The 22083-nt window shown below is 33.1% G+C and overlaps 1 pseudogene; it reads right to left on the reverse strand.

Moving 5' to 3' along the window:
* LOC148955800 (uncharacterized) overlaps nt 1-20847 on the reverse strand; it is a 25096-nt pseudogene extending 4249 nt beyond the window's left edge.
* Between the last annotated feature and the right edge of the window lie 1236 nt (nt 20848-22083).

Here is a 22083-nt window from a genome sequence, read left to right on the forward strand (position 1 = left end):
TTAGCTTAGAGTTTTAGTTAGAGTTATAGTTTAGTTTAGTTTTAGTTAAGAGTTTTAATTTAGAGTTTTAGTTTAGAGTCTTAGATGAGAGTTTTAGTTAGAGTTATAGTTTAGTTTAGTTTTACTGAAGAGTTTTAGTTTAGAGTCTGTTGTTTAGTTTTAGTTAAGAGTTTTAGTTTAGAGTTTATAGTTTTAGTTTACAGTGTTACTTTAGAGTTTTAGTTAGAGTTATAGTTTAGTTTTAATTAAGAGCTTTAGTTTAGACATTGGAGTTTTTGTTTTGAGTCTTAGCTTAGAGTTTTTGTTCGAGTTATAGTTTAGTTTAGTTTTAATTTAGAGTTTTAGTTTAGAGTCTTAGCTTAGAGTTTTAGTTAGTTATAGTTTACTTTAATTTTAGTTAAGAGTTTTTGTTTAGATGTGTTGTTAAGTTTTAGATAAGAGTTTTAGTTTAGAGTTTTCCTTGCACTTTTAGTTTAGTTTAGTTTTAGATAAGAGTTTTAGTTTAGAGATTCAGTTTGATAATAGCTTACAGTTTTTGTTTAGAGTTTAGAGTCCTAGCTTAAAGTTTTAGTTAGAGTTTCGAGTTTTTGTTTAGAGTCTTAGATTAGAGTTTTTGTTAGAGTTATAGTTTAGTTTAGTTTTAGTTAGGAGCTTTAGTTTAGATCTCTAGTTTAATTTTAATTAAGAGTTTTAGTTTAGATTTTAAAGTTTTAGTTTACAGTTTTACTTTAGAGTCTTAGTTAGAGTTATAGTTTTAGTTTAGTTTTAGTTAACAGTTTTAGTTTAGATATTGGAGTTTTAGTTTTGAGTCTTAGCTTAGAGTTTTAGTTAGAGATATAGTTTAGTTTAGTTTTAATTCAGAGTTTTAATGTAGAGTCTTATCTTAGAGTTTTACTTAGAGTTATAGTTTAGTTTTGTTTTAGTTAAGAATTTTATTTTAGAGTTTAAAGTTTTAGTTAGAGTTATAGTTTAGTTTTAGTTTAGAGTCTAGAGTTTTAATTTAAAGCTTTAGCTTAGAGTTTTAGTCAGAGTTATAGTTTACTTTAGTTTTAGTTAAGAGTTTTAGTTTAGAGTTGCAGTTTAGTTTTGTTTTAGTTAAGAGTTTTAGTTTTGAGTTGTTGTTTAGTTTTAGTTTAGAGTTTTAGTTTGATATTAGCTTACAGTTTTAGTTAGAGTTATAGTTTAGTTTAGTTGTAGTTCAGAGTCTAGAGTTTCAACTTAGACTCTCAGCACTTAGAGTTTTAGTTAGAGTTATATTTTATTTTGGTTTTAGTTAAGTGTTTTTGGACTTGTAGTTTAAACGTTTTAGTTTAGAGTTTTAGCCTAGAGTCATAGCTTGGAGTTTTTCCCTGCATTTTTAGTTTAGTTTAGTTTTAGATAAGAGTTTTAGTTTAGAGTTTTAGTTTGGAATAGCTTACAGTTTTAGATAGAGTTATAGTAGTTAAGAGTTTTAGTTTAGAGTTTATAGTTTTAATTTAGAGTCTTAGCTTAGAGTTTAAGTTAGAGTTATAGTTTAGTTTAGTTTTAGTTAGGAGTTTTTGTTTAGACTTTAGAGTCTTAGCTTAGAGTTTTAGTTAGAGCTATAGTTTAGTTTATATATTGGAGTTTTAGTTTAGAGTCTTAGCTTAGAGTTTTAGCTAGAGGTTATAGTTTAGTTTAGTTTTAATTCAGAGTTTTAGTTTAGAGTCTTAGCTTAGAGTTATGGTTTAGTTTAGTTTTAATTAAGAATTTTAGTTTAGAGTTGTTGTTTAGTTTTAGATAAGAGTTTTAGTTTAGAGTTAAGAGTTTTAGTTAGAGTTATAGTTTAGTTTAGTTTTAGTTTAGAGTCTAGAGTTTTAATTTAGAGTGTTATCTTAGAGTTTTAGTTAGAGTTATAGTTTATTTTAGTTTTAGTTAAGAGTTTTAGTTTAGACTTATAGTTTAGTTTTAGTTAAGAGTTTTAGTTTGGAGTTGTAGTTTAGTTTTAGTAAAGAGTTTTAGTTTAGAGTTGTTTTTAGTTTTAGTTAATAGTTTTATTTTATAGTTTAGAGTTTTATCTTAGAGTCTTAGCTTAGAGTTTTATTAAGAGTTATAGTTCAGTTTAATTTTAGTTAAGAGCTTTAGTTTAGACTTCAGAGTTTTATTTTAGAGTTTAGAGTTTTAGGTTGATATTAGCTTAAAGTTTTAGTTAGAGTTATAGTTTAGTTTAGTTGTAGTTCAGAGTCTAGAATTTCAACTTAGACTCTCAGCACTTAGAGTTTTAGTTAGAGTTATATTTTATTTTGGTTTTAGTTAAGTGTTCATGGACTTGTAGTTTAGTTTAAGCTAAACGTTTTAGTTTAGATAAGAGTTTTAGAGTTTTAGATAAGGTTTTAGATAAGAGTTTTAGTTTAGAGTTTTAGTTATAGTTTATTTTATTTTTAGTTTAGAGTCTAGAGTTTTAATTTAGAGTTTTAGCTTAGAGTTTTAGTTAGAGTTATAGTTTAATTTAGTTTTAGTTAAGAGTTTTAATTCAGAATTTTAGTTTAGAGTATTAGTGTCTTAGTTTTAGCTTAGAGTCTAGAGTTTTAATTTAGAGTGTTAGCTTAGAGTTTTAGTTAGAGTTAAAGTTTACTTTAGTTTTAGTTAAGAGTTTTAGTTTGGACTTATAGTTTAGTTTTAGTTAATAGTTTTAGTTTGGAGTTGTAGTTTAGTTTTAATAAAGAGTCTTAATTAAGTAGCTTGACTTTGGGTACTAAGTCTAAGCTTTGAATTTTAGTTAGAGTTATAGTTTAGTTTAAATGAATTTGAGATTCTTATCTTAGAATTTACCGCATTATCTTAGAGTCTAAGATTGCATCTAAAGTCCAAGTTTAGCTTAATTTTTGTTAAGAGTTTTAGCTCTGTGATGTATTCTAGTTTTAGATAAGAGTTTTAGTTTAGGGTTTTACTTTAGTTTAGTTTTAGTTATGAGTTTTAGTTTAGAGTTGTTGTTTAGTTTTAGATATGAGTTTTAGTTTAGAGTTTTAGTTTGATATTAGCTTGCAGTTTTAGCTAGAGTTATAGTTTAGTTTATTAGTAGTTCAGAGTTTATAGTTTCAAGTTAGACTCTCAACACTTAGAATTTTAGTTAAAGTTATATTTTATTTTAGTTTTAGTTAAGTGTTTTTGGACTTGTAGTTTAGTTTTAGCTAAACATTTCAGTTTAGAGTTTTAGCCTAGAGTCATAGCTTAGAGTTTTTCCTTGCACTTTTAGCTTAGTTTAGTTTTAGATAAGAGTTTTAGTTTAGAGTTTTAGTTTGATATTAGCTTACAGTTTTAGTTAGAGTTATAGTAGTTGAAAATTTTAGTTTAGATTTTTAGTTTAAAGTTTTAGATTAGAGTTTTAGTTAGAGTTATAATTTAGTTCATTTTTAATTTAAAGTCTTACTTTAGAGTCTTAGCTTAGAGTTTCAGTTAGAGTTTTATTTTGGTTTAGTTTTAGTTAAGAATTTTAGTTTAAAGGTGTTGTTTAGTTTTAGATAAGAGTTTAGTTTAGAGTTTTAGTTAGAGTTGGGGGGCCCAGGGGGAGAGGCCTCTTTGGGGGCCCAGGAGGGGGGCCTTTGGGGGCCCGGGAAGGAGGCCTTTGGGGGCCCTGAGGGGCCCTTTGGGGGCCAGGGGCCCTTTGGGTTTGGGATAGGGGACCTTATAACACTTTTCAAATGAACTTGTGTATTTTAACAACCACAGATTTTCACCCAAATCATGTTCTAAAATGTCTCAAACTTTTTCGCCCAAAAATTCACTAAAATGTCTCAAACTGTTTCGCCCAAATAATCCCCTAAAAGTAATTTCTGCGTGTTCCATTGTTTCGGCATCCCTGCGCTGTCACATTTGAAATTCCCAGGAAACCATTTCCCACGTAAAATATATTTAATCTGTTTTGATCTCGTACGAAGTTCGGGAAACTATCTAAGGTGTTCCTACTTACACTATTATGGCTTCGATTGAATATTAATTTTATCTCTCAGACCTAAAGACCTGAGAAGCCATATTTAAAAATAGAATATTAATTTATCTCTCAGACCTAAGGACCTGAGAAGCCATATTTAAAATGAAATCCCCTCATGATAGAATTCCGCGCCGATTATGTAAATCAATTTCTCAGAAATTGAGTCCCCCTTCGTGGATCAATGCATTGCCCTTGAAAGAGGCATTGACCTGTCAATCAATAATCCATTAATAAATTATGTACTCCCTGGAGTAATACCTAGATCCCTACTGATGTCGTTGAGAAAGATAAAGAAAATGGGAACTTCCTAGGAGGTTGTAAAGAAGAAAGCTTTGAGTAGACTGGGATGGAGGAGGAGCGTTCATAGTTTTGTTGGTCTCAGCTGGCTTGGTGCTGCGGTAAGTTGCTAGCAGTAGTATTGATTTAATATGACCACCACTGAAAAAGAATGAAAGAAATAAACACACTTTTGAAACCTCTACAATTGGGCTGAATTTGGTAGCATAATTCTCATCAAGATCACTTGCCTTTTTTGGATATGTTTCCACTTTTCTGAGGATCAGGAGAATTTCCTCAGACTCGTAGCTTTAACATAAATTTACTAAAATTTTTATGCTTAGATTCAGCATAAAAAGGAAATCTTTATGTATGATTTGTAATTCCCCTGATATTTACGTAGTAAATTGCGACAATTTGGCGTTAAAGAAGGAATTATTAGGGTAGCTTGTTACCCTAATATCCAGGTTTTTTCAGCTGAAAGTAAGCATCTTGGTTGTTAGAAGGGCGTGTCTAAAATACCCCAGTAAAGGCTAATGACATTTAGTTGAAAGTTCCAGGAAATGTAGAGGGTTTGTTGGAATAAATCAAAAGTTACTAATTAGAACTATTAAATAAGAACTAGATAGTTTAATTCTTACGCCAGAGACATAAAAACTAAATAATTATTCATTGTATGAGGTTATAATAGTATTTAACCATAAATAACGTTATAGTGAAGTCAGTTGTATCTTTGGACAAGATTTGAGTCCCCAAAACGATAAGCAGCACCGTGGCTATTTTGATAACCATTGGAAAAATTATAAGGGCAGAGCAAATAGTCTTAAAAGGACAGTTAGTACATTAAAAACTCAGGGGTGTTAGCTGAAAAGGGCGCTTTTTTCTCATCTAAATTTTGAAAATACCTTGTTTGGTATTTCCATGGAAGTGCTTGATTTTATTTTCATTGAAAAAAAATCCCCCCCCTACATTTTCATGTATCCACGCCCCTCTAAAAAGTAGAAGTACAAAACTCGAACAAGATTTGACTCACAAGATTGGTTTTGTAAGGAGCAATAGATCTTTAGGATTATTCTTAAATTGTTTCCCCAATGCCTAACGTAGATAACCGGTATCCTTTGTTTTATTTGCACAGTATTTCCCTGATGTGCTTGTGATTGCACGATAGGTTTCAAAATAGCTGTCCTTAAAATGGGCTTGAATTTGTAACAACAATCTACGAATTGCAAGCAAAACAGGGTGAGTAGAAACCGTTGAATGTACAATACAGGAGCAACATGTAGGTCTTGATAATGTCAGCAGAAAATGAACTCAATGTCCCTGAACTTAGAACGTTTCAGCATCTTTTTCTTAGAACTTTATCACCACTTAATGCACTGAACATAGTTGAAACTGTGATCTTTTACTTTAAACAACACAAATTCCGATGAAAGGCAAATAAACAAAAATATATCTGCGAGCACAGGAAAAACATAAAAGACGGATATTTTATATATTTTTCAGTAATCTTCATCATTGTGATAACGCTCCTTGATCTTTTGTCTAGCCTGCTCAATTGTTGCTTCTCTGTAATCTTTATCATTATCATACCGTTCCTTGCTCTTATGTCTAGCCTTCTCAATTTTTACTTCTCGATACGCCTGGTCGGTTGAATACCTTTGCTTTTCTCTTTTCAAGATACTATATCTGTTGTCTGTGTAGTACTGTTTTTTTAACTTGCGTGTAGCTTGCTTTGATCTAACCATTATGTAATTCATGAATGAGACCATTTACATCTTTGTCGTTCTTAAATAGTAATTATGAAGTCATGGCGTAATGATTTTATTTCATGACGTCATGGCGTTATGATATTATTTCATGACGTCTTCAGAAACAACAACATAATGTTGTGTTTTTCTATTCACGTAATAGCTCTAATAAAACTATGACGACATTCATTATTTATCTACTAGGGTTTCAGACAAGGTGGTTCTAATGATGTACTTTTGTTTTGATCTGAATCTATGTTTAGGAGTTCTGGGTTTTTATATTTCTTAGCATCGCACTGATCGTCTCTTACTAGGTGGCTAGCTGCTGCTGCAACCCGGATTCACATATATATTTATGAGAGGCAGCCTGGCCGAGTGGTCCAAGGCGCTGGTGTTAGCCACCAGTGTCTTCGGAGGCGTGGGTTCAAATCTTACCGCTGCATACGATTATGATTTATTTACAAAAATCAAATTTCTTTGAAAAGACTGCAGCATGAAAAGACATGAAAATGCAGTTTTTGGTGGAAAAATTTATTCTCTTTTAAAACTAATTTATTTTAGTTACTAAAATTTTTTAACTCAATTAATTTCCTTTAAAATGAGCTATTGAACCTCTCTCTACGATATTCCAGTGCCGAGCTATCTGTGGAAAAGAAAGAAAAAATATGCCGTTTGTGGAGAATAACGTGGTTAAAGTCAATTTTCTTGATTTTCAGGCAAATATATTTCCCTTGCTGTTCAAGCCAAATGACAGAAAGTTTCCTATACAGGGGTTTTGGACAAGGCGTTTCTAATGGTGTACTTTTTGTTTTGATCTGACTCCTTTTTTAGGAGCTATGGGTTTTTTTTATTTCTTAACATTGGACGTGATCGTCTCTTACTTGGTTGCTAGCTACCGCTGCAATCCGGATTAGACACAGGAAAAAGCCTACGGCTTTTTCTTCTTTGAAATAGTAAGAGACGAGTCTCAAACAATCAAGTAGCTAGCTAATTCCAATGTATGCAACTGTTTGTTATTCTAATGACCGTCTTTTATTGTAACTAGGTTTTCAGCCATCTCTACAGCCATGATACTGATGTAAATTACATAATCCCTATTTATGTTTCAGTTAATATGGGCAAGGTGTCGTTCTTTATTGTAACTTTACTGTAATTACAAACAGGAAAAAGCCTACGGCTTTTTCTTCTTTGAAATAGTAAGAGACGAACCTCAAGTAACTACCCCTGGAACCAACATGTATCAGTTACTATGGATGAGAGACCGTTCTTTACTGTCAACATTGAACAACTCTCTACGATGTTCCAGTGCCAAGCTATCTATGGAATATAAAGTTTTAATATAACTTGACCACGAACTGTTTGATTGCTTCAAAAATCAAATATCTTTGAAAAGACTGCAGTATGAAAAGACATCAAAAATGCAGTTTTTAGTGGAAAAATTTATTCTGTTTTAAAAATAATTTGTTTTAGTAACAAAATGTTTTTAACCCACTTAATTTTGTTTAAAATGAGCCGTTGAGCAACTCTCTACGATGTTCAAGTGCCAAGCTATCTGTGGAAAAGAAAAAAGAAAGAAAAAAAGATGCCGTTTGGGCAAAATGCTGTAGTAGTTGTCACTTTTCTTGATTTTCAAGCCAATATATTTCCCTTGCTGTTAAAGTCAAATGACAGAAAGTTTCCTATATAGGGGTTTTAGACAAGGCAGTTCTAATGGTATACTTTTTGTTTCGATCTGACTTTTTTTGGAGTTATTGGTTTTTATATTTCTTAACATTGGACGTGATCGTCTCTTACTAGGTTGCTAGCTACCGCTGCAACCCGAATTGTTGTTTAAGCAAAGAGAGTCCGGGTTACAGCTGCCGCTGCAACCCGGATACCGCTGCAATCTGGATAGCTTGCAGCTACCCTTGGAACCACCATATATCAGTTACTATGGGTGAGAGATCGTTCTTTAGCATTGGACTGATCGTCTCTGACTAGGTTGCAAGCTACTGCTGCAACCCAAATTCGCATATATATTTATGAGAGGCAGCCTGGCCGAGTGGTCCAAGGCACTGGTGTTAGCCACCAGTCTCTTCGGAGGCGTGGGTTCAAATCTTATCGCTGTTATACGATTATGTTTGAAAGACAGCAGGGTGAAAAGACATCAAAAATGCAGTTTTTGGTATAAAAGTTTATTCTCTTTTAGAAATAATTTATTTTAGTTACAATAGATTAGTAACCCAATCAATTTCCTTTAAAATGAGCTATTGAACAACTCTCTACGATGTTCCAGTGCCAAGCTATCTCTGGAAACAAAATAAAATAATTTAAAAAAAAATATCCTGTTTAGGCAGAATGTTGTAGTAGCTGCCACTTTTCTTGATTTTCAAGCCAATATATTTCCCTTGCTGTTCAAGCCAATGGACAGAATGTTTACTATACAGGGGTTCCGGATAAGGCGGTTCTAATAGTGTACTTTTTGTTTTGATCTGACTCCTTTTTTAGGAGCTATGGGTTTTTATGTTTCTTAACATTGGACATGATCGTCTCTTACTAGGTTGCTAGCTACCGCTGCAACCCGGATACTAACTACATCCAATCACTATGACGTCATTGATCAATATTGTATATAAAAAATTAAGTTTTTCGTAAAAAATAATTAATTTTTAAAAAAACATTAAGTACAAATGGCACTAGATCTAGATATTTCCTTTAAAATGAGCCATTGAAAAACTCTCTATAGTGCCAAGCTATCTGTGGAAGAGGAGAAGAAGAAGAAAGAAAAAAAATATCCCGTTTGTGGAGAATAACGTGGTTAAAGTCAATTTTCTTGATTTTCAAGCCAATATATTTTCTTTGTTATTCAAGCCAAAGGTCGGTAAGTTTCCTTTGTAGGGGTTTCGGACAAGGCGGTTCTAATGGTGTACTCTTTTTTAGGAGTTAGGGGTTTTTATATTTCTTAACGTTGGACGTGATCTTCTCTTACTAGGTTGCTAGCTACCGCTGCAACCCGGATGATACGAATGGAATTTACATAATACTCATTTATAATTAATCGATCCTTTATGTAACACTCTTTAGGATAATAGTTATTATCAAAAATTGCCTTTATTTGAATATTTCAGTTATTATGTGCTAGGATTCGTTCTTTATTGTAAAATTCTTTATTATATGTTGGCTACACTTCGTACTTTAATGTAAAAAAAGAGAAAAAAAATATCCCGTTTAGGCAGAATGTTCCCTTGTTGTTCAAGCCATGGGACAGAAAGTTTCCTATACCGGGGTTTCGGACAAGGCGGTTCTAATGGTGTACTTTTTGTTTTGATCTGACTCTTTTTTTTAGGAACTATGGGTTAATGTGTATTTCCATACAAAAAAAAATCAATCTTACATATTTTATTTTTCAGTTCAGAATCTATCATTAAAGTTTTTATGTAAACTGCAGAAATTGTTTATATCTCTGAACAATAATTTTAATCTTTTAATTAAAACTGGAAAAACACCTGAAAAGTTTAAAATTAGTTCAATTTTTTGTTAGGCTCTTGCTACTTGATAAGTGATGTATTTTCATAAGAATATACACGAAGTATGTGTATTTTCATAAGAAAATTTTTTATTGAAAAGTTACCACAAGTTCTAAAGAAGAAACTTAAGAAGAGAGAAAGATATGAAAATCGAGCTAAAGAGGTTGCTGGCAAAAAGCCAATATATTCCCTTGTGGTTCAATCCAAAGGACGGTAAGTTTTTTATTTAGGGGTTTTGGACAAGACGGCTCTAATAGTTCACTTTGTTTTTGACCTGATTCTAATTTTAGGAGTTATGGGCTATTTTAATTTAACTATGGGGCGTGATTTTCTCTTTTTAGGTTGCTAGCTACCAATGCAACCCGGATTACTGACATGGTTCAAATTGACTCTGGTATTTTTATTTTTTATAGTACAGTGGCTATAGGATCAGCATACCAGGATCAGCATAAAAGTCCAATTCTTTTGATGTATCTATTGGTATCAAAATTCCGTTTTTAGAGTTTCATTTACTATTGAGATGAGTCACTCTTATTATACAGTTCGTTACCACCAACTATTTGATAACTCTTGACTGACAATATTTACGATGAAATACATCGATCCTTTATAATATACTAAGTCCAATATATGCAATGATTTGTAATTATTTATTTTAATATTTTAGTTACTATATACTACTATAGGCTAGAGTTTGTTCCTTATTATAATGTTGGCTTGAAAATCAAGAAAATTGACATTAACCACGATATTTTCTACAAACGGCATCTTTTTTCCTTCCGCTTTTTTGACTCCTCGGATAGCTGGGCACTGGAAAATAATAGAGAGCTATATAATGGCTCATTTTAAAATTAATTGCTACATCTAGTGCCTTTGTAATTAAAAATAAAATGTTTTTAAAAGTAGAATCAATTTTGTCAAAAAACTGCATTTTTTATGTATTTTCATACTGCAGTCTTTTCAAAGATATTTGAATTTTGTTTACATAAAGGACCGATATCACTTTTGTAATTAAAAATAAAATACTTTTTAAAGTAGACTCAATTTCGTCATAAAACTTCATTTTCAAATACTGCAGTACTGCAGTCTTTTCAAAGATATTTGAATTTTGAAGCAATCAAACAGTTCATGGTAATGAACTCTATAGTAATAATAGTTACTTGTCTCAATAGTAAACGAAACTAAAAAAAACAAGATTTTGATACCAATAGATACATCAAAGCAAACAGTTCGTGATAACGAACTGTATGTTGTATAGTAAGAGTGACTCGTCTCAATAGTAAACCTTGCTAAATCTAGTTCCATCTGTAATTAAAGATAAAATATTTTTTAAGGCTTCCGGGTTGCAGAAGCAGCTAGGAACCTAATTAAAAGAGATCATTCGAAGAACAAACCATTGTATATATTGCACTTAGTTAGCTGCTCGATTCCTTGAAAAAACCTTATATGTCAACTGAATAATTAAGTACACCCATCCTTCATATTAGTCTAATGGTGTGCTTTGTAGTTTAATTACTATAGGCTATAGTTCGCTCTTTACTATAACCTTACTATAAATACCGCTTGAACCCGAATTACAAATTACAAACAGGAAAAAGCCTACGGCTTTTTCTTCTTTGGAATAGTAAGAGACGATCCTCAAATAATCAGGCAGCTAACTAGGTTTATAATTTGTTCTTTAGCAAAAACTTGATTAATCAGATGTTTTAATATATCCTATATTGTCTAGAGCTTGGGATAACTCTCACCCAGTTGGCTTGAGTTCAATTTCCGTATGGGAAATTTTTACTTATGATGATTTTTTAAGGAATATAATTAAAATAATCATCTATATAATGATTCCTTTTATTACTTCGTATACTATGGGCTACAGTTCATTTCTTAATGTAATAAAAATATTTTTTTTAATTACAAAAGATTTTTAACCCCATTAATTTCCTTTAAAATGAGCCATTGAACAACTTACAACGATGTTCCAGTGCCAAGCTATCTGTTGAATTACTAACCAATACTATAATTAGGTGGCATATAAAATTTAATATAGGCAAGAGGTCATTCTTTATTAAAATTTTGATCTAACTCTTTTTTTAGGAGCTATGGGTTTTTATATTTCTTAACATTGGACGTGATTGTCTCTTACTAGGTTGCTAGCTACCGCTGGAACCTAGATAATGTAAAACTTTTCTCTTTTCAAGATACTATCTCTGTTGTCTGTGTAGTACTGTTTTTTTAACTTGCGTGCAGCTTGCTTTGATCTAACCATTACGTAATTCATGAATGAGACCATTTACATCTTTGTCGTTCTTAAGTAGTAATTATGACGTCATGACGTAATGATTTTATTTCATGACGTCATGGCGTTATGATATTATTCCATGACGTCTTCAGAAACAACAACATAATGTCGTGTTTTTCTATTCACGTCATAGGTCTAATAAAACTATGACGACATTCATTATTTATCTATTAGGGTTTCAGACAAGGTGGTTCTAATGATGTACTTTTGTTTTGATCTGACTCTATGTTTAGGAGTTCTGGGTTTTTATATTTCCTAGCATTGGACTGATCGTCTCTTACTAGGTTGCTAGCTACTGGTGCAACCAAGATTCACATATATAGTTGTGAGAGGCAGCCTGGCCGAGTGGTCCAAGGCGCTGGTGTTAGCCACCAATCTCTTCGGAGGCGTGGGTTCAAACCTTACCGCTGGTGTACGATTATGATTTATGTACAAAATCAAATATCTTTGATAAGACTGCAGCATGAAAAGACATCAAAAATGCAGTTTTTAGTTGAAAAATTTATTCTCTTTTAGAAATAATTTATTTTAGTTCCTAAGGATTTTTAACCCAATTAATTGCCTTTAAGATGAGCTATTGAACAACTCTCTACGATGTTCCAGTGCCAAGCTATCTGTGGAAAAGAAAGAAAAAAATATGCCGTTTGGGAAGTATAACGTGGTTAAAGTCAATTTTCTTGATTTTCAAGCCAATATATTTCCCTTGATGTTCAAGCCAAATGAAAGAAAGTTTCCTATATAGGGGTTTCGGACAATGCGGTTCTAATGGTGTACTTTTTGTTTTGATCTGACTCCTTTTTTAGGAGCTATGGGTTTTTATATTTCTTAACATTTGACGTGATCGTCTCTTACTAGGTTGCTAGCTACTGCTGCAACCTGGATTTAGTAGAGGCAAGAGGTCGTTTTTTATTATACATTGGTCAATATTGTATATACAAAATTAAGTTTTTCGTAAAAAATAATTAATTAAAAAAAAATTAAGTACAAATAGCACTAGATCTAGAGATTTCCTTTAAAATGAGCCATTGAACAACTCTCTACGATGTTCCAGTGCCAAGCTATCCGTGGAAAAGAAGAAAGAAAAAAATATCCCGTTTGTGGAGAATAGCGTGGTTAAAGTAAATTTTCTTGATTTTCAAGCCAATATATTTTCTTTGTTATTCAAGCCAAAGGGCGGTAAGTTTCCTTTGTAGGGGTTAAAATATATAAAATAGAATTTATATATATTTTACATAATTTATACAACCTTCTAACAATCTATAGAATTGAGACTAATTTTTTACTAAATTTAGGAAACCTGCCGATGTGACTGCATGAGGAATTTCTAGACACATCAACAACCCTATAATTACTTGTTTACTATCAGTTGCTGTAGTGCATTGGCTAGTGAGCTCTCTTCCTAAAAACGAAGATAGAAGTTCGAGTCGCTCTACAGTAACAAGTGAATCCTGATTATAAAACAATGGTTTACACAATAAGATATGGCAATACTCTAACAAAATAAAACCACAAATTGACGTTCAACTCAAAATTACCAATTGTTACTTTTTTTTTATTTTTCTGAAAGCATTTATTTCATATAGCTTTTTGGAATTTCAGCCCCGTATCAAGTTTCAAAAACCTAGCAAAAACTAAAACTAATTTTTAAATTTTCAGGTATTTTTCCAGTTTAAAGTTTTTTCCAATTGCTTAGATACCATAAATGTTTTTGCAGGTTGCTAGCTACCGCTGCAACCCGGATGATGTGTGTTGCATCATCATGCATATAATGACGTTCTTTAATATAAATTTATATTTCTTAACATTGGACGTGATCGTCTTTTACTAGGTTGCTAGCTACCGCTGCAATCCGGACTTGATTTTCAGGCCAATATATTTTCTTTGTTATTCAAACCAAAGGGCTTTTGATCTGACTCCTTTTTTAGGAAATATGAGTTTTTATATTTCGTAACATTGGACGTGATCATCTCTTACTAGGTTGCTAGCTCCCGCTGCAACCCAGACTAGGTTGCTAGCTACTGCTGCAACCCGGATAATTGACAAACACCATTTATGATGAGCTATATTCGTCCTTTATGTAATTACACCTGGAACCACCATATATCAGTTAGTATGGGAGAGAGATCTTTCTTTACTGTATTCTTCGGTACAACCTCGCAGAGAATTTAATTTTTTCATTATAGCTTTTGTCACCCCAGTATCTACCCATTATTCTGGTAGCAACTTTTTTCTTATGTTTGTTTCGGTAATCTATATCGTTATCATACCGTTCCTTGCTCTTTTGTTTGGCTGTCTCAATTTTCGCATGTCTATAAACTACATCATTATAATAACGCTGTTTGTCACTATCAATTTTCGCATCTCGATACGCCTGGTCGGTTAAATACCTTTGCTTTTCTCTTTTCAAGATGCTATCTCTGTATTTTTGGTAGTACTGTTTTTTTAACTTGCGTGTAGCTTGCTTGATTGAAACCATTATGTAACCATTAGTTGAATGTTTATGTCACGTATCAAGTATCAAGAACCTAACAAAAAATTAAACTAATTTTTAAATTTTCAGGTGTTTTTCTAGTCTAAATTAAAAGATTAAAACTATTGTTCAGACACCATAAATATTTTTGCCGTTTATAACTTTAGCGATTCTGAACTAAAAACGAAAATAAAATAAAAATTAATTTTTTCAATTTTTACGTCACGTCGCTCATTAAGTCATATATGGTTATTAGTACACAATAGGTTTTAGATATTACGTCATGTCACTTATTACGTCATATATGGTTATTAGTAGATAATCGGTAAAATATTCGTTCTTTATTATAATTATGTAATACTAACTACATCCAACGACTATGACGTCATTGATCAATACTGTATATAAAAAATTAAGTTTTTCGTAAAAAATAATTAATTGAAAGAAAATTAAGTGCAAAAGTTGCTAGATCTAGAGATTTCCTTTAAAATGAACCATTGAACAACTCTCTACAATGTTCCAGTGCCAAGCTATCTGTGGAAAAGAAGAAAGAAAAAAATATCCCGTTTAGGCAGAATGTTGTAGTAGCTGCCACTTTTCTTGATTTTGAAGCCAATATATTTCCCTTCCTGTCCAAGCCAAGGGACAGAAAGTTTCCTATACAGGGGATTTTGGACAAGGCGGTTCTAATGGTGTTCTTTTTGTTTTGATCTGACTCCTTTTTTAGGAACTATGGGTTTTTATATTTCTTAACATTGGACGTGATCGTCTCTTACTAGGTTGCTAGCTACCGCTGCAACCCGGATTATGTAATACTAACTAAATCCAACGACTATGACGTCATTGATCAAAATTGTATATAAAAAATTAAGTTTTTCGTAAAAAATAATTAATTAAAAAAAAATTAAGTGCAAAAGTTGCTAGATTTAGAGATTTCCTTTAAAATGAGCCATTGAACAACTCTCTACGATGTTCCAGAGCCAAGCTATCTGTGGAAAAGAATAAAGAAAAAAATATCCCGTTGAGGCAGAATGTTGTAGTAGCTGCCACTTTTCTTGATTTTCAAGCCAATATATTTCCCTTGCTGTTCAAGCCAAGGGACAGAAAGTTTTCTATACAGGGGTTTCGGACAAGGCGGTTCTAATGGTGTACTTTTTGTTTTGATCCGACTCCTTTTTTAGGAACTATGGGTTTTTAAATTTCTTTACATTGGTCGTGATCGTCTCTTACTAGGTTGCTAGCTACCGCTGCAACCTGGCCTTTGAAAAGACTGCAGTGTGAAAAGACATCAAAAATGCAGTTTTTGGTGGAAAAATTTATTCTCTTTTAGAAATAATTTATTTTAGTTACTATAGATTTTTAACCCAATTAATTTCCTTTAAAATGAGCTATTGAACAACCCTCTACGATGTTTCAGTGCCATCTCTGGATACAAAAAAAAGAAAAAATATCCCGTTTGGGGAGACTAACGTGGTTAAAGTCAATTTTCTTGATTTTCAAGCCAATATATTTCCCTTGCTGTTCAAGCCAATGGACAGATAGTTTCCTATACAGGGGTTTCGAACAAGGCGGTTCTAATGGTGTACTTTTTGTTTTGATCTGACTCCTTTGTTAGGAACTATGGGTTTTTATATTTCTTAACATTGGACTGATCGTCTCTTACTACCGCTGCAACCCGGATTAACAATGGATGTGATCGTCTCTTACTAGGTTGCTAGCTACCGCTGCAACCCGGATGTTCCAGTGCCAAGCTATCTCTGGATACAAAAGAAAAAAAGAAAAAAGAAAAAAATATCCCGTTTAGGCAGAATGTTGTAGTAGCTGCCACTTTTCTTGATTTTCAAGCCCATATATTTCCCTTAATGTTCAAGCCAAGGGACAGAAAGTTTACTATACAGGGGTTTCGGACAAGGCGGTTCTAATGGTGTTCTTTTGAATTTGATCTGACTCCTTTTTTAAGAACTATGGGTTTTTATATTTCTTAACATTGGACGTGATCGTCTCTTACTAGGTTGCTAGCTACCGCTGCAACCCGGATGCTAGCTACCGCTGCAACCCGGATTTATTAACATTCGACTGATCGTCTCTTACTAGGTTGCTAGCTACCGCTGCAACCCAGATTCCATGCTATATGATTACAAACAGGAAAAAGCCTACGGCTTTTTCTTCTTTGAAATAGTAAGAGACGAACCTCAAACAATCAAGTAGCTAACTAAGTCCAAAGTCTGCAATGGTTTGTTATTGCAATGATCGTCCCTTAATGTAATATTGTATCTTCAGCTGTTGGATTAGTTGCTTGCAGCGTTTGTCGTCAACTGTTTGCCTTATTGTAGCTAGAGCTATTGGCTTAGTTGTTCCTAAATATTGTATAAGGTACTATGGGCTACTGTTCGTTCCTTAATGTAATTCTCTCTTAGAAATAATTTATTTTAGTTACAAAAGATTTTAACCCAATTAATTTCCTTTAAAATGAGCCATTGAACAAATCTCTAAGATGATCAAGTGCCTAGCTATCCATGGAAAACAAGAAAGAAAAAAGAAAAAAAGAAAAAAAATATCCCGTTTAGGCAGAACGTTGCAGGAGCTGCCACTTTTTTTGATTTTCAAGCCAATTTATTTACCTTGCTGTTCAAGCCAAGGGACAGAAAGTTTCATATACAGGGGTTCCGGACAAGGCGGTTCTAAAGGTGTACCTTTTGTTTCGATCTGACTCATTTTGTAGGAACTATGGGTTTTTATATTTCTTAACATTGGACGTGATCATCTCTTACTAGGTTTTTATATTTCTTAGCATTCGACTGATCGTCTCTTACTAGGTTGCTAGCTACTGCTGTAACCCGAATTCACATATATAGTTATGAGAGGCAGCGTGGCCAAGTGGTCCAAGGTACTTGTGTTGGCCACCAGTTGCTTCAGAGGCATGGGTTCAAATCTTACCGCTGGCATACGATTATGATTTATGTACAAAAATCAAATATCTTTGAAAAGACTGCAGTATGAAAAGACATCAAAAATCTAGTTTTTAGTGAAAAAATTTATTCTCTCTTAGAAATAATTTATTTTAGTTACAAAAGATTTTTAACCCAATTAATTTCCTTTAAAATGAGCGATTGAATAACTCACTACGATGTTCCAGTGTCAAGCCATCTGTGGAAAAGAAAAAAGAAAAAAAGAAAAAAATATCTCGTTTAGGCAGAATGTTGTAGTAGCTGCCACTTTTCTTGATTTTCAAGCCAATATATTTTCCTTGCTGTTCAAGCCAAGGGACAGCAAGTTTCTTGTACAGGGGTTTTTGACAAGGCGGTTCTAATGGTGTACATTTTGTTTCGATCTGACTCTGTTTCTTAGGATTTATGGGTTTTATATTTCTTAACATTGGACGTGATCGTCTCTTACTAGGTTGCTAGCTACCGCTGCAACCCGGATTGTTCTGTACTAGGTTTCAGCCATCTCTATAGCCATGATACTGATAGAAATTACATAATCCCTATTTATGTCACAGTTAACATGGGCTAGGTGTCCTTCTTTATTGTAATAGTTCTAATGATGTACTTTTGTTTTGATCTTACTCTATTTTTAGGAGTTTTGGGTTTTTATATTTTTTAGCATTGGACTGATCGTCTCTTGCTAGGTTGCTAGCTACTGCTGCAACCAAGATTCACATATATATTATTTATGAGAGGCAGCCTGGCCGAGTGGTCCAAGGCACTGGTGTTAGCCACCAGTCTCTTCGGAGGTGTGGGTTCAAATTTTACCGCTGGTATACGATTATGTTTGAAAGACTGCAGTGTGAAAAGACATCAAAAATGCAGTTTTTGGTGGAAAAATTTATTCTCTTTTAGAAATAATTTATTTTAGTTACTATAGATTTTTAGCCCAATTAATTTCCTTTAAAATGAGCCATTGAACAACTCTCTTCGATGTTCCAGTGCCAAGCTATCTGTTGAAAAGAAAGAAAAAAAGAAAAAAAGAAAAAAAAATATCCCGTTTAGGCAGAATGTTGTAGTAGCTGCCACTTTTCTTGATTTTCAAGCCAACATATGTCCCTTGCTGTTCAAGCCAAGGGACTGAAAGTTTCCTATACAGGGGTCTCAAACAAGGCGGTTCTAATGGTGTACTTTTTGTTGTGATCTGACTCCTTGTTTAGGAACTATGGGTTTTTATATTTCTTAACATTGGAAGTGGTCGTCTCTTAATAGGTTGATAGCTACCGCTGCAACCCAGATAAAGCAATTTAAAAAATGACATTTTCCAAAAAAACTAGTGAAGCCATAAATATTAAACCATTATATAATAAATTTAACAAATTTAATTTATATAAAATAATATTTAATATAACAATTTATAAAAATAATACTTAATATAATAAAAATTAAAAAAATTAATTTCAAAAATTTTATTCAATGTAATAACTTAATAAATCTAAAACTATTAAAAGTAGGTTGGTTTTATAATATATTTTTTAAAAGGTTCAAAAGCTTTAGTGGAAGTCGTTTTAACTTATATCGAAAACTGTCTGTACGATTAAGGATAGTGCTATATTATATTTCTTAACATTGGACGTGATCGTCTCTTACTAGGTTGCTAGCTACCGCTGCAACCCAGATAACTTCAGTTACTATGGACTAAAGTTCGTTCTTTAATGTAATTTTAGTTACTTTAGATTTTTAACCCAATTAATTTTCTTTAAAACGAGCTATTGAACAACCCTCTACGATGTTCCAGTGCCAAGCTATCTCTGGATACAAAAGAAAAGAGAAAAAAATATCCCGTTTAGGCAGAATGTTGTAATAGCTGCCACTTTTCTTGATTTTCAAGCCAAGCCAATATATTTCCCTTGCTCTTCAAGCCAAGGGACAGAAAGTTTCCTATACAGGGGTTTCGGACAAGGCGGTTCTAATGGTGTATTTTTTGTTTTGATCTGACTCCTTTTTTAGGAACTATGGGTTTTTATATTTCTTAACATTGGACGTGATCGTCTCTTACTAGGTTGCTAGCTACCGCTGCAACCCGGATGATTACAAACAGGAAAAAGCCAACGGCTTTTTCTTCTTTGGAGTAGTAAGAGACGAATCTCAAAGAATCAGGCAGCTAACTAAGTCCAATGTATGCAATGGCTTGTTCTTCTACTGATCGTCTTTTAACATAATTTTTATCATAAACTTCATTAATCAGACATTTTTATATATCCTACGACGTCTAGTGGTTAGGATAGCTGACTCTAACACAGTTGAATCGAGTTCGATTCCTGGTAGGAAAATATTATTCTAGTTTCAGTTAACAAATTAACCGTTAAATAAGTTAAATTAACCTAAAAATTACTGCATTTTACATAATAATGGATAATTATATAAAAAACCTAATTGACAAACACCATTTGTGATGAACTATATCTGTCCTTCATGTAATAGTTGCATAATATTCTTCAATTCTTTCCATGCGTCTTTTGTCTCTGGAAGTGACAAAATTGATTGAGATACCTGTGAGTCCAAACCTCCCCACGCGGCCAATCCTATGGAGGTAGTTCTCTTCGTTGAGTGGCAAATCGTAATTGATGACATACTGCACTTGCTGGATATCAATGCCACGACCTAAAATATCAGTTGATATCAGCACTCGTGATTTTCCCGACATGAAATCTTCCAAGACTTCTCTTCGTTCATCCTGGCACTGGTCACTATGAATTTCAGAAACTGTAAATTCGTCTGCCTGAAGCCGCTTAGCCAAATGTGTTACTTTCGCTTTTTTATTTACAAAAATTATAGACTGACCAATGGATAACCAATCGTACAAGTCTTCGAACACACCAACTTTTTCCTCTTCCTCTCTAACTTCAACATAATACTGCTTTATCCCCGGTAATGTCAGCTCCTCCTTGCTTTTTTAATATAAACTGTTAGATCCTTTCGCAATATCTGATCAGTAATGTCAGAAATTTTAGGGGGCATGGTTACTGATGACAGTACTACTTGAAAGTTTCCGTCCAAGACCCCAAATATTTCTCGAACCGTGTCAACAAAATTGATTAAAAGCATTTCATCAGCTTCGTCAATGACAATAAGCTTTACATCCTTTGTATTCAAAATTGGTTTTTCGTCCTTAATAAGGGCAAGTATTCGACCAGGAGTTCCAACAGCAACTTGTACCCCTAAATTTTGAATTATTCTTTCGTCTTCCCTACTAGGTCTACCTCCTATGAAGTCACAACATTCAATTTTCTCATACTGGCTTAAACTTGTAATAACTTTACAAATTTGTTGGGCTAGTTCATGTGTTGTAGCAAGAATGATGGCTTGACATGCTTTTTTGCTCGGATCTACAATTTGAAGTGTGGCGATCCCGTAGGTTGCAGTTTTTCCAGTCCCAGACTCTGCTTGAAAAACAACATCCTTTCCTTCTATGCACGGCATAATCCCTTTCTGTTGAACGTCCGTTGGTGATTCAAAGCCATGATTGTAAATGCCACGCAACAGGTTTTCCCTCAAATTCATGTTCTCCCAACTTTTTAAACATGAAACGTCATCAGAAACTATCTCGCTTGCCACTGACGGCATCTTACTATGACGGTTGTTATCTTTAACACTATAGTAACTATCACTCATCTTAAACATTTATGACCTTCAAATAGCACTCTTCAAGCTAGTTAAGTTTTCCAGACACATTAGAATTACTTCACATAATTGGCTCAAATTTTTTGTACGGCTACATTTTTGGCTTCAGACAAAATTGCTACTATTTAAAGAGAGAGTAAATAGTTTTGCACCTTTTAAATTTGGTCTATTTATTTGTTCTTACACTTGAGAGGAAACACTATCTTTACAGCAAAAATTGCGTTTTAGCTACGTCATATTCATAACATTGAAAAAACTTGATTGAATCTACTTGATTGAAAAAACTTGATTGAGTCAAAGGCACTGGTGTTAGCCACCAGTCTCTTCGGAGGCGTGGGTTCAAATCTTACTGCTGGTATAATGTTTGAAATACTGCAGTGTGAAAAGACATCGAAAATGCAGTTTTTGGTGGAAAAATTTATTCTCTTTTAGAAATAATTTATTTTAATTACTATAGATTTTTAACCCAATTAATTCCCTTTAAAAAGAGCTATTGAACAACCCTCTACGATGTTCCAGTGCCAAGCTATCTGTGGAAAAGAAAGAAAAGAGAAAAAAGGAAAAAAAATATCCCGTTTAGGCAGAATGTTGTAATAGCTGCCACTTTTCTTGATTTTCAAGCCAATATATTTCCCTAGCTGTTTCAAGCCAAGGGACAGAAAGTTTCCTATACAGGGGTTTCGGACAAGGCGGTTCTAATGGTGTACTTTTGAATTTGATCTGACTCCTTTTTTAGGAACTATGGGTTTTTATATTTCTTAACATTGGACGTGATCGTCTCTTACTAGGTTGCTAGCTACCGCTGCAACCCGGATTACTATAACATCGTTCTTTACTCAGGCAGTGCTAGCGCGCTGTCTATGATAATAAACTGATTACACACAGGAAAAAGCCTACGGCTTTTTCTTCTTTGAAATAGTAAGAGACGAGTCTCGAGCAATCAAGTAGCTAGCTAATTCCAATGTATGCAATTGTTTGTTATTCCAATGATCGTCTTTTATTGTAACTAGGTTTCAGCCATCTCTACAGCCATGATACTGATGGAAATTACATAATCCCAATTTATGTTTTAGTTAACATGGGCAAGGTGTCGTTCTTTATTGTAACAACCCGGAAAACCTTAACTATAATTAAGTGGCGCATAAAATTTAGTATAGGCAAGAGGTCGTTCTTTATTATATGTTTTTCTATTCACGTCATAGCTCTAATATAAAACTCTGACGACAT

Source organism: Artemia sp. Qi Xiang Cuo, chromosome 2 (assembly GCF_049724085.1).
Source record: "Artemia sp. Qi Xiang Cuo chromosome 2, ASM4972408v1, whole genome shotgun sequence".
Classification (NCBI taxonomy): Eukaryota; Metazoa; Arthropoda; class Branchiopoda; order Anostraca; family Artemiidae; genus Artemia; species Artemia sp. Qi Xiang Cuo.